The sequence below is a fragment of the Dermacentor variabilis genome, chromosome 6, assembly GCF_050947875.1.
Source record: "Dermacentor variabilis isolate Ectoservices chromosome 6, ASM5094787v1, whole genome shotgun sequence".
Lineage (NCBI taxonomy): Eukaryota > Metazoa > Arthropoda > Arachnida > Ixodida > Ixodidae > Dermacentor > Dermacentor variabilis.
The window spans coordinates 107105918-107119320 of record NC_134573.1 but is presented as its reverse complement, the minus strand read 5'-3'; the positions used below and the strand labels follow the sequence as shown (position 1 = coordinate 107119320).

General features: G+C 45.7%; 1 protein-coding gene across 1 annotated transcript in view; it reads right to left on the bottom strand.

Annotated features, from left to right (window-relative positions):
* Positions 1-13183, bottom strand: part of CCHa1-R (CCHamide-1 receptor) — a 380866-nt gene extending 367683 nt beyond the window's left edge. Inside the window, exon 1 of the mRNA XM_075695419.1 lies at positions 12670-13183. The gene's annotated coding sequence lies outside the window, so the exon portion shown is untranslated. The remainder of the gene's footprint in view (positions 1-12669) is intronic.
* Positions 13184-13403: the final 220 nt, after the last annotated feature.

Below are 13403 nucleotides of genomic sequence, written 5' to 3'. Positions count from 1 at the left end.
GTTGGATATAAACGGTTCCTGCTTAGGAAATTGCTTAATGACACAGATATTTAATGCGCGTATGCTTATAATATATGCTACGTAAGTGTAATCTATGGTATGGATATGTATCTATGATATATTTATGTATGACATGTGGCATGCTGTGCTACCTCACCGCTGAGCAACGTATGGGGAGCAGGGCCTTAGTCACGCAGACGATCTTCTGCCTTTCAGCATTGACATCCTAGAGTTTCAGTGCGTCTGAAACAATGCTAAAAAATAAAAAATAAAATAAGTGACTCTAATCCAATTCGAGCCTAAATAAAGAGTTTCCTAGACAGTTTTAGTGGACCGTTAAAAAATCACGTAGGGGGTCAAGAACGCGTTTCATCTCATTCCTTATTGAGGAGCTTATTGTGGGTCTCGCACAGATGGGCAGATAAGCAAGCGACTATGTCATAAAAGCTGATGACGAAACCACACACATTTATATGTAAACCGAGCGGTAAAATGTAGCTGCTCGCTTATCTCGCTACACTAACGCTATTTTAATAATCGCACAATGATATCATACGTGTGACTGTGAGCGCACAAATGTTGAGAAGCTAGCCTGATCCAGATAATCAACCTATAGTGTCCTTCTAGATACCGCAGTGAAGTGCATATACTTGCCGCGGTTACCCATGTTGCCGCAAAAGTTTACGAGACGTGGAATATCCGAAAAAGCCAAATTTCCGCGAAGCCTGTGCACGTAGCCTCTAATTAAAAACTTTTATGTGTAGCCGTTCTTGCGAATTACACTGTGATCAATTAAATTAGAAGCGTTACGCCTCAATGGAACAGAAATCTGCATTTGTCGTGAAAACCGTGCCGCGTAAATTTTGCGGGTGACTGTACAGTGGACAGGGATTCAAATGAGATGCCGGCAGTTGGTTGCGCACCAGGTTTGCAGGAGGAACACCGATCTGATCAATTCTGGCCCACCAGGAACGCGAGAGCCTTTTCGATGCATTTTTGACAGCATTGCCCCCCCCCCCCCTTCACGCCCAGCAATCTTTCAACACTCACCGCCTGCGCCCCAGCATAGCATTTCAATTGTTGAGCATTGTGCGCGGACTGGAGCCCTCAAGGCTTTGTGCGAGAAATGTGTGTGGTTATCACATCCATACGATGTGTCCCAGCTAACGTTAGCCAGCCTATCCAAAAGAAAAGAAAACACTCAAAGAACGCAGCGCAAGGTAGAGTTATAAGGCCTGATGTGTTCGGTCGTCAGAGGCCTGACAACTGAGCACTGTAGGTCCTAAAAGCATAGCTTGCACGGTGTTTTTCTCCGTCTTTCTTTTTCTTTCAAATGGTTGGGCTAATGTGAGCTGGGACACCATGTATGAACGCGTAGTTGTGAAAAAGCTGAGACTAAAATGACAACTTCATTGCCAAAGCAACACGTCACGTATAAAAGACTGCGACAAAAGCGAACGCGAGTATTGAGCGTTTATGTAAGTACTGCGAGTCAACTTTTAACAGTCAAGCGATTCGAAAGAAATAATTACATGATGTAATAAATTCCTAAATGGCCAACTAAAAGTCCGGAATAAATTAGTGTAATCTGGGACCAACGTAGAGGCCATGAAGTAGAATAATCTAAGGATAAGTGGTTCACACCAGAAGTCAGACAGTTTACTACACACAGGTAATAATAGGGCCGTGTCAAAATGCCGGCGCTGATAAAGACACACAAGCTGAAGGGATGAATAAAAGAATATAACTATTTATTTTGTACAGTTGAGCACAGCATCCAAGAAACTTGAAAGAAATGGCGGCAGCTGATGGCATAATTTCCGATGGGGGGTATTACAGATGTACTTCTGCCATCTGAATTGGTAGGGTTAGTTTTAAAGCTGACAAAATTAACTTCACGCAAGGGTACTTCTTTATTCTCATAGAAGACAGCCTTGTATAATATTCCGTAATGCCGCATCTGACAAAGTCGTGTTTTATGTGCTGCTCCTTACAACTTGGTGCTTTTAGGTACAACCTGATCACAAATCACAAACAGCCACTCACTAAAGGCCGCGAAATTTGTGCCAGCTTTTAGGTGCGATTTGCCCACAGGGGTTAGACGTGCTACAAGTGATCATACCCTGCGATAGTCGGCGGGGATTGTGACCGAGTGGCCTTTCTACTACTCCTCCTCTATTTCCCAGGATAACTAACCATACTTTTCCCTCTGGTTCAGCTTCCTTGTCGTCCCCATTCTTCTGCCCCTGTGTTTCCGCAGAGTCGCGCAAGTCTCCAGAAGGCAACAACGCTGACATTTGGCTATCTCCGTACACTAAGCCTCAGCATCTTGACAGAAAATGAGGGGTACGTCCCTTTTAGACGAAAGTTGAGGTGCGTATAAATGACGCATAAACGAACAACCCATTTATTACAGGAAAGCCTATTCTTTTTATGTGTACTTGTTGATGGTAACGTTTTCTGCAGTTCTCACGTTTCTCAGCTGTGAAATAACTTTTGCGTTACCCACATTTCTTACATTTGTGGCTAGCGAAAATGGTATGGTATGAAGAACTTTATTTAGGTCCGGAGGGATCAGTCTGGGACTGATGCGGGCCGCTCCCACGTCGGTACAGAGAGGCCTAGCCCCTCTGCTATCACACGGGCCCTCTGGACAGCCCTGAGTTGGTCCGCCAGCACTTCACTGTGCAGCATTCGCTGCCACCACTGTTCACCTCGAGAACCATCACCGGCCAACGCCAAGCAGCGCCACAGCATGTGTTGTAAATCGAGCAAACCCCCACACTTACTACAATAGACTGAAACCCCGCAGTCCTGATTAATTTTATTCATGATGACCGGGTTAGGGTACGTCCGTGTCTGCAGAAGCCTTAATGTAACCGCCTGTGGCCTACTTAATTTAGGATGTGGCAACGGGAATGCCCTGCGCCCTAAGTAATAGTGCTTGGTGATTTCGTTGTAGGTTAACAGTTGGTCCCTGTACTCAGGAGCGGGAGATCCAGCCCCTTCAGGGAGTACACGGCACACTAATCCTCGTGCCTCCCTGTGCGCCACCTCGTTGAGGTTACGCGGGGCTCCCTCCACTGTCCCCATGTGCGCCGGGAACCAAGTAACGGTATGCGAAGTGATAGTCCTACCCTGCAGCAGTCTGTTAGCCGGTTCCGCAACAAGTCATCTCGAGAAGGCTGTAATCGCAGATCGCGAGTCGCTAAACACCAAAACTCTTCTAGAATCAATTAGTGCTAGAGCAATAGCCACCTGTTCAGCAACCCCCGGGTCTTTGGTATAAATGGAAGCAGCATTTCTAACGCTCCCTTTGCCATCTACTACCACCACCGAATAAGCTTTTTTACCATTAATCCATGCGGCGTCAACAAACGCAGACTCCTCCTCCTGATCCTTTGCCTCTCGCAACAAAGCCCTAGCTCTCGCGACCCGCCTCCCTACATTGTGTACGGGGTGCACATTCCGCGGAAATGGACGAACCATGATATTTGCCCTAAGGTTCACGTTCAACTCGTGTAGGGGCGCCCTATCGTGCGACACAGCCACCGATTCTTCAATTGACTGTAATATATACCTACCCGCTGGTGTACCTAGCAACCGCTCCCTCTGTGCGGTACGTTGAGCCTCAGCAATTTCATCTAAAGTATTATGCAAACCCAGTCGTACCAACATATCGTTTGACGTAGTCATAGGCAGACCAAGCGCAGCCTTGATGGCTTTTCTGATTAATGCTTCCAATTTATTTTTCTCCCCCCTATTCCAATTTAGCATAGCTGCCACATACGAGAAATGACACATAATAAATGCGTGAACTAAGCGCATCGCACCTTCTTCTCCTAAACCCCTATGCCTATTAGAGATCCTTCTTATAAGTCTTATGGCCTCCTCCGTTTTCTTGGTAATACGCTGAATGGTTCTAATGTTCGATCCGTTCGCTTCAAGTACAAAACCCAGGACCCTGATTGCTTCAACTTTGGGTATCACCGACCCTTCCCTAGTATGAATTCTAATGCAAGGCTCAACTTCCGGTACCCAACCCCTCGGCCTACGACCTAGCTTCTTAGATTTGAAGATCAACAACTCCGACTTTTTAGTGGAGCACTTGAGCCCCATGAGACCCAGGCACTCCTCCGTAAGCGTTACCACCTGCTGCAGCCTAGCCTCAAGCTCCCCATCACTACCACCGACACTCCATATAGTAATGTCATCCGCGTAGATAGAATAGCCAATATCCTGGACAGTGTCCAGTCTATTAGCCAACTTCGACATCGCCAGATTGAATAACATAGGCGAGAGTACGGATCCCTGCGGAGTACCACAGCAACCCAATTTAACGACTTCCGATTTTATCTCCCCAAACCTGAGACATGTCTTTCTATGCGTAAGGAAAGCCTTGACAAAATTGAAAAGCCGCTGCCCCATATTCAAGTCCGATAGCACCCGTAGAATGAAAGAATGTCGGATTTTATCGAAAGCTTTTTCCACATCAAGTCCAATTAGTGCCTTAGTATCCCTTGTTCGCCGGTCAAGGATCTGATGCTTAATCCTGATCATAGCATCCTGAGTCGAGAGGCCGGGCCGAAATCCTATCATCGAATGCGGAAAGACCCCATTGCCCTCAACATAACGCGTTAGCCTATGTAAAATGGCATGCTCAGCGACTTTTCCCAAACACGACGTCAGGGAAATAGGTCTGAGATTTTCAAGCCCCATGGCCTTGCCCGGTTTGGGTATCAGAACAGTAGTTGCCAGTTTCCACTCTTCCGGGAAAGAGCCTTCCTTCCATAGGCAATTGATCTGCCGCGTAAGGAACTCAATTGACCCATCGTCTAAATTCCGTAGCATTTTATTCGTAATGCCATCCGGCCCTGATGCCGATCGACGATTAAGATTCTGCAGCGCCATCCTGATATCACTTTCAGTAAATTCCGCGTCCATAGCTGCATTTTCGTTTCTACTGTATTCCAAAACCACATCAGGTGTATCGTGCCAGATCTCCAAAGGAAGGTATCTCTGAGCCAAATCCTTTGGCAACTCCTGCTCCGTGGAGTCCCGACACGCCTGATGGACCAGCTTACCTATCACAGTCCTCTGATTAGACTTAGTGTTTGTCTCATCTAGTAAATGTCTGAGCAAACTCCATGCGCCTCCCCTCTTAATGCGACCATCAATAGAATTGCACACTTCATCCCATTGCGAAAATGGTGATCATTGGTAAATTCCAAGCAACATTTGTACAGAGTGCTCTAATAACAATAGCTTATTTTGCTCTTAACGTACACCAGTCAAACCTCAGAGTATTTCAGAGCATCCAGATACAGGTACAGATAAGTTGTCTCAGCCTTCCGCGATGTGCTTCTACAGCTCCTGTAATTAACGTTCCATGGTTCCATCGTATACACTGCAACGGACACGCCATATTAAGCACATTTCGCTGATGCAATGATACCGTCTGTCATCTCTTCCAGAACAAAGACTCCGGGCGTCGTTATTCAGCGTTGAGTGTTCACCACGGCTGTCTTCTATCATTTTCTTCTTCTTTCACTTCTTGAGCATGACAATAGTTAGCGTCATAGTTCCTGCAGTTATCCGAAGTCGACCTTTTCGTCGCAAGAGCGTCCGTAAACGCAGCTTTCGAAGTCAGCCGTACTGAGCGACTGCGGCGCTGCAAACAAATATTCCTGCTAGTCCCCCAATCCACATTCGTCGTGAATTAATCAACTCTGTACCACTTGCATGCCACCTACATTTACCGAGTTGACTTAGGCGACAACGGGTCTCCTACATAGATCAACTCCGAAACAGTGATTACCCCTCAAACATCAATCGCCAAAATCTTCAACATTTCTGGCTCAACACGGCTAACTTCGGCAACACGGCAATAATTCCGTTAGTCCACAGCAAATTAATAATCGCTGGGCTGTGCCATTTGGCCTACACGCAGCTCTACTGTGTATATTATCGCCTATTCGTCGCGGGCGCCACTCATACCTTTTGTCACAGATGCAGGAAGCGTGTTTCAATGGCTAGTGCAGCATTTCGTTGCATCCGGCAGCGATTGTGCCGACAATGCTGCTTGCGCGCCATAGGAAGGAGTCTCCTGCGTTTCCACCTTTTGTCCAGAACGCATGCATCATCGCAGCTTAGCAAGATTGCCGTCGATATCACTTCGCCCCAACGACATTCGCTTGATCTCGCACGTCATCGGTTGCATTCGCATTCCATCTTCTGTGTGTGGCCCGTTGCACCTAGACTTCCCCGGTGCAAAGCAGCTGACTCCGCCACTCGAACTTGGGCATTGCATTCGCCATTACGTTTTCATCCTTGATTCCTTGATTGGATTTCCGACAGAAGTGACTGCAATAACTACGGCCAAGAAAAAAAAATGACACAACACCGTATTTGCGGCTGTACTTTCTTCGAAGATCAAATGCTTACACACCACTCCGATTCCCCGCACGATTCTTAGCCGGCTATTTGAGACACGTTTCCTGAGAGCAAGTTCCTGAAACCAGTCTCGCACATAGCAATGAAAGCAAAAAGCAGAAATGCCCCCGATACGGTTCGTGAAGTTAGCTGGAGTGAACAACTGTGAGACCGTACTGAACATTCCAGTCCGTTTCAGGACATTCCAATTCCAGGACACAGTTCAGTGCTGCAAGAATGCGTTCTGAATACACTTTTCGGTCTTTTCTCTCCTGTACATGTTACGCAGTGCCAGCAGCCAAGATGGCTGCGTCCCGATTAGCATTGCTGCTTTTTTGTGTCTTTGTGCCGATATAAGGAGTTTCTCGATCATCTCTGTTTCACCGGTCAAGAATAACGCCTTCCATTCTGCATCAGGTTAGATCACCTGGATTTGAGATTATTCTCGGTGACAAGAGCATCTGAACCGCAACCACATGCCCCACAGGCACAGAAAGTGATATGCCTAATGTTGCAGTTGTTTAAGCCTACATACCCCAGCGAGCGACCTCAAGTTTGATGTTCGCCTCCGGGCGAAGTAACACCCTCAGTGCTTTCTCTCCTTTCGTTCCTACATCACTTAATCCCTTTCTCCCATGCGTAATGTAGAAAACCAGACGTGAGTCTTGTTAACATCTATGCTTTTTCTTCCTTATTTTCTCTCTCTCTCTCTCTCTCTATGGGAAATATACAGCAGTTAGGAGCATATCAACAATGTTAACAGTCTTCTACGGCAGCAATATTGTAGTAATAATGAGAACTCAGTGAGAGCAACTACATGGCTTAGAGCTCGGCAGTATCTAACGCTTGCACGTCCATGGTGATCATTGCAAAGTCGTGAGGGAGTTGGTAAAACAGTTCGACTTCCGAACCATCCCTTTTTAGGAAGGGAGGCGGGGGGACTACCTTAAATAAATAGGGCTCTTCCTGTTTTTATTAGCAAGCCAGATGGCTAGCTCTGCATTCATTAATCAAGTTTAGCTAAAGTTACTCGAGGTTCACTGCTTTTGGCATGAGTACTTAGCATAACAGGATTGGACTGGAAAGTGAATGAGATATTAGAAGATGTAGTGCGCTATATTAAGGTGACTAATTAATGCTAAATCAGTGCAGTGAGCAAGTAACTCGTGCCCGTTTGCTTGCAGTTTGACGTAGACCCATGTGATGAATATTTGCCGCCTTATTCAAAACATGGTAAACAACATATCGGAATGTACTGGTCCTTGGGTAATTTTGAATGTATAGTTTTAAAACGTAACCCTTTACTGTGTGGGTTTCCTGTAAATATATCCTAATTCCAAAATCTGTAATTCAAGTACAGTCCCACGGACACTCAGATCCATAAGTGAGAAATAGTGTTTGGAGAAGCGGCGTCCCTTTCACTGCGTTTTCCAGCATATTACAAACTTTTCTACGCAGATCAGCATGTATTTTTTTGTCATTTGGGCACTTTCTCTGTTTATCTTTTCTTCTTGTACCGGCCTTCACAGGTTACCCTGTCTATCTGCTTTATTTTTCTGTTTCTTTCTTTTTTATTGACCAGTGCGTCCTGCCTTTCTCCTTTTTGAAATTTATTTGCGAACAAAAGTTTATAACTGGGGTGTATGCTTTTTAGCAGAACTGTAATTTACTTTTGTTTGCACTGTTAGTATAACGGCTAGATGCGGCCTGCGCAAATCAAAAATTAACTTTATTTTGTGCTGGTCACTATGTCCTACACGCCATTTACATTTCTGTCCTCTGGTACGCTGCACACTAAGAAAAAAACAAGAGGGCAAAGTGAGCTCGATATAACAGGGAGAGTAAAAAGATTGAAACGGGATATGTATTGTTCTATTTCTTCTTTATTTACAAAATATATAGTCGATTTCACATAAGAACTTGGTTCGCAATCTAGAGAGAGAGGGAGAAGTTTAATGATACGAAATGCAGAGAGGTCGGCCTGAGGTATATTCCTCTAGCCAGCTACTAGGCATTGGGGGAGGGGGGAAGAGGGAAAGAAAGATGGAAAGAAAGAGGGAAAAAAGAGACGCATTATGGGGGACGATGAGGAGAGAAGGAGGATGTAAAGCATATGGCAAGCAATTTGGCAGGCTCAAAGCCTACAGAAGTTATAAAAGGCACCTTAGTAGCTACAATTAGCTTCTGAGTAGCTGAAAAGCAAAGGCCTTCCCATTTATATCATTTGTTTTATGGACTCTGGCCCCGATTCTTCGAGTGTCCCAGTGATCACAAAGGATTATCTTAAGTGTGGTTATTAATATATAGATATTTTCGGCAGAAAACAAAACGTCACAACTTCGTTTCCGCCAGAAGAATATTTGGCGCGTTTTCTCGGTAATTGTGCTCTGCCCTTCAATTACTTTCCGCCTCTTGCCTAATTCATTAATGCGTTCTTTATCTGTTATCGGTGAAGAACAAGCCAAGAAGTAGTTTGCTTTAGTAAAGTTTTCATCGGTCCCATTTTAACAAAGTCACTGTTTCTAGCAGGTCCGAAGCAGTTAACGATAAATCTGCGGCTTGAGTCACGCTTCCTCTTTTTTCTTTAGTGATCGCTCGGTGCATGCTAGTAAGAAGCAGTTATATATTTCAATTCAGGTACCACGGCATGGGCCTGTCCCTGGCATGCACCTGAATGCGGGATTTCAAGTTTCATCTATTAATAAATGAGGGCCCGAAGAATGTCAAGAATCCTCTTCGAATTCTGGGCACGTATAATGTGAGGATTGCTTTCGTTCGGTTAAATTAATTGCTTATCAATCACAGTTTACGAGGCTGCCGAACCCGGTGATACTGAGGTGGGAGCACCGCTCGGATCACTGACAAAGTGCTAGGCGACAAGGAACGTCATCGGCACAGAATCGTTACATTATCCGAGTCCGGTTTTTCTTTGCGCTTCTACTGTGGAGCAACGGCCGCTCTGCCAACGCTGCCACAAATATCGGGTGGTCGCAAGCTGGGGATTATAAGACACGAATAGAATCGAACGACGGGAATCGCTGCACTAAGTAGCTTGTGTCCACAGAACGCAAAGCTAAATAAATGTTGGCTGAGGAAAGACAGGTGTAAACAGACGCTGCAAAATCGCTTTCACCCTCTTTCACTGTATTTAAGTAAACGTCACCGAGAGGTCATGTAGTGAGCAGGCCTGAATCAATGTAACGATTACATTTACATTGTTTTCCATTTGGCGCTTCGTCGGTGGCTCGAACGGCGTTCCACCTATGTGCTATCACTGCAGGCTCGAACAGTTGTGAGTGAGGTGCGATAAGAAGAGACAAGATCGAGCAAAGGGAAACGCTAAGTATGGACAGGCTAAGGTATACGGCTGGTACCAATTCGCTCTAAACAACGGTATTCCACAAGGAAGGCGCAAGGAACGCGAATATATGTTATACAGTGATGGCTGAAATATTATCCTGAGACACGTTGCAAGATGAATGCCGTAATAGTTTTGCAAGTCGGTAGCTATTGCTGACGGTACCGCTAAGGACGTGAAAAAAATTACTTTTTGCTTAAATATTACGGTTACATGCCAGAAGCAGGTCGTCAGTGCACGTCGACAAAGTTACCATATCTCCATGTTTGATATCCGAAATAGTGATCTTGTTTGCATAAGCGGGGACACGAAGATGCCATATCGTGTGGCAAGTTGCGATGTTGACGTTGCATGCTAGATTTTCAAGTCATTTCGTAGAATCCTAAACACGCTTCACAGTTGATTGTCGTGGTTTGTGACGAGAGAGAAGCCTAGGTGAAATTAGTGTCAATTTAGTCGAACGCTGGCAGCACGAATATCACTAAACCATTTCCGTGCCTATCCGGAGTCATCTGACTTTAATTTGGTATGAATATTTTGTGTAGTTGTTTCCGTATTAACTACCTTTCTCTTTTGAAAAGTATTAAATCGAATGGACACTATGGTGTACGAGCAGTGTCAGGCGCATACGACAAATACAACAGCTTTTGCGATATTTTTGTGGCATGTTGATGCATTCATTGGCACAGCTTCAAGGATATATACGGTGCAAGCTTGATAACAGGACAGCCCTACGTCTCATGCTATCAAAGCTTAGTTTTTTTCTACATTTAGTGTTCGACAAAAGACTGCTGGCAGAAATGTAAGAGGTTACAGAAAGTAGGGAGGAGAGGTGTGAGCATTCACAAACATCTGTATCATTCATCCATTTGCGTTTTCTTTCTGACGAGCATTGCTGAATGTTCATCACTAGTAGTTTGTGTATAGTTCCCTTCTAAGTAGAATAATAAGTACCACTGATGAGGTAAAAAAAAAAAAACTTGGCCGCATCCCTTTCGCGTTTCCTTTCTCCTGTAATTTCGCGTTCACTGAAAATCTTATCTCTTATCATCAAACAGCACAGCTCTCTACTGGTACAAATGAACGACATGCAAGGCAGTGCGGTTACTCTAAGCCACAAGTTTGCTGCATGCCACCGTATTAGCGCAGAGAAAGCTTTGGAACATACTTCATTAAACAGACAGCCTAACATATGTCCAAGCAATTGTTCAAACTTTCTATCGATCTAGATTAAACAGATAGCGCATATTTCTTTTTCGCATTTTCCGCGTAACACTATCTCTGCATTTTAAGCATATCTTTATGTTCACATTTGTTTTCTATATAAGAAGAAGGCCATGCCGAATCATGGGAAATCCTCCTGTAGCAGGAACTGTAACTTTAATGAGGAAGCTGACATCATCAAGGGAGCATTGACATGACTTTATCGAATTGTCATTTTACGGGAAAGCCCCCATGTGGAACTTAAAAAAAATACTGGCAAGCGTCAGATCGCCTTACAAATGATTAACTCAATTGTTTCTACAAAGTTGTTTTGGTACCCACGAGGTAAACGCATCATGACGCCACGATACAGTGCCCCACTCCACTCGTGTCATTGGTGTTGTTGCAACACACAAGCGCGACCAAAAGCCTTTCTAATTTTTTTTTAATAAGCAGCACAGCGACACCTCAACTTATGGTTCCACAACGTTAGCCAATCCCACTCTGCGTCCCGACCTGCCGGTACTCTCGAAGACGTCAGGCCCGTCATTTCGAGACAACTCCATTACGGAATTGCCAAAATGCGACGCTTAACCAACATTCACACTTGCTAAGCGTCATCGTCTTACGCACGCGTGATAACGTTCTTACACTTGAAAAAAATATGTGCCAGTGCGATTCTCGAATGTCTTCCGCGGTCGTGCCGGCGCGCGCGACACCCAAGAAGAATCGGCGATTGTTACCTTATCAAAAATATGTATATATATAAACTAGAGGCGAGGCCGTGGAGGCATCACCTATCACACACTGCGCACGCTTTTCCCGTCCTTGTAGCAGGGAACTCTGCTGATCGCGCAGGAACGCACCCGGTGAAGGTCTGCAACACGACGCGTCTTGCTCGAAAACACTCGTCTGAGTTTGTTTTCAGAGCGCTAAGCCGCTTCAGAAACGTCCGTACAAAAAAAAAAGTTAAAGGAAAACGTAATGATAAACGACAAACAAGCAACCGAAACTAAAATCAAATGAAGGCGAAAGTGAATACACGCCGATTTTATCGAAGGAATACGTGTGCCCTCATTCAGCGGTAAATGGGACACCGTGGAAACGCAGGCGTTCAGAGCACGCGATTGAAATCCACAAGTTATAGAGTTTCGGCGAGTTGCAAAGAAGTGCACCATAGATCAAGTTTTAGAGTGTTTGGAAAGCCTGCGTTGGTGCAGGTTTTGCAAAGTAGACATCTTGGCGTCGATTTTCAGTTATTTTCATCTAATCAGTGGCCGGCACAATACAATGAAAAATGAAAGGAATATTTTGAGCCAAGGTCTTCAGCTTGTTTACCGACTATACCCGAGCTTACCGGGTAAGGCTCTCCGCACCGTAACTTATCACTTCATCGTATCACCTGTACCATCGGTCGATAAAAAGTTAGCCGTCAGTGAGAACCCCAGCCATAAAAAAGAACACTTACGGATACCTTGACAGGACGGTGTTGAAGCGATGTCACTATGTCACTCCAAATTTATTCTCAAGTGCTGATGCCAGAAAAAAAATTATAATTACGATTTCGTAGTTCATGGCGAAAGCGGAAATGCTAGCTGGTGATCAGAGGAAAGCGACCTGGGACGGATATATGAAAAAAAAAGAAAAAGAAAAGCTTCACCAGCTTTGTCACTCACCTTAGAAGTTCCCGACGAAGGAATGACGAGCGATGTAGACTGACTCCAGAGGCGGTGGAAGTTGGCAAGTTCCGCGAGCACTGTTCCGTATCGACGATCTAAGTGAACGCAAGACGAGAGTCGGGCCGCTTCCTGCTCTTCCGTTTCCCTGAGGGACGATCCGGGAATCCGGCAGCTTGGTCTCTTCCCAAGCCGGTTAAGTGGCACAAAGGATCCCACAAGCAGGGCAAGTATTCACAGCAGATGTTGGTGCTCCGGGAGCAAGTATCTGACGCAGATGCATCGGTGTCAAGCTTCGTCACCGTCGTCTGGGGCAAATGAGTCGGCCACCAAGAAGTCCGTTATCCGGGACACGACTCAGAGACGAACCCGTGCATCTGCACCTTTGCGCCGTCGCTGCATGGGCGCGCGAGCTTGGAAGGCCGCAATCGCGGAGTCGGAACAACGGGTGCGAGTCGCCGCGCAACGTATAAATCGGTGCGAAACTTTCTGTTTTGTTGTGTGTGGGAGGGGGGGGGGGCGGGGCACAGAACAACAATTAGCGCAGAGAAGGTGGCAAGTGCTTCCAACGCAACGAAGACTCAAGGAGCGAAGCAAGCACACACTGCACCAGAGACCCGAACCCGCACTTTCGCTTGCCGAGTCCCGGGGCCGAACGTCAGCGAGTGAGCGTCAGGCGCGTACAACCGGCCGGTTCGGAGCACGAGCGACGAATGCTCGACCAGTTGGCGGCC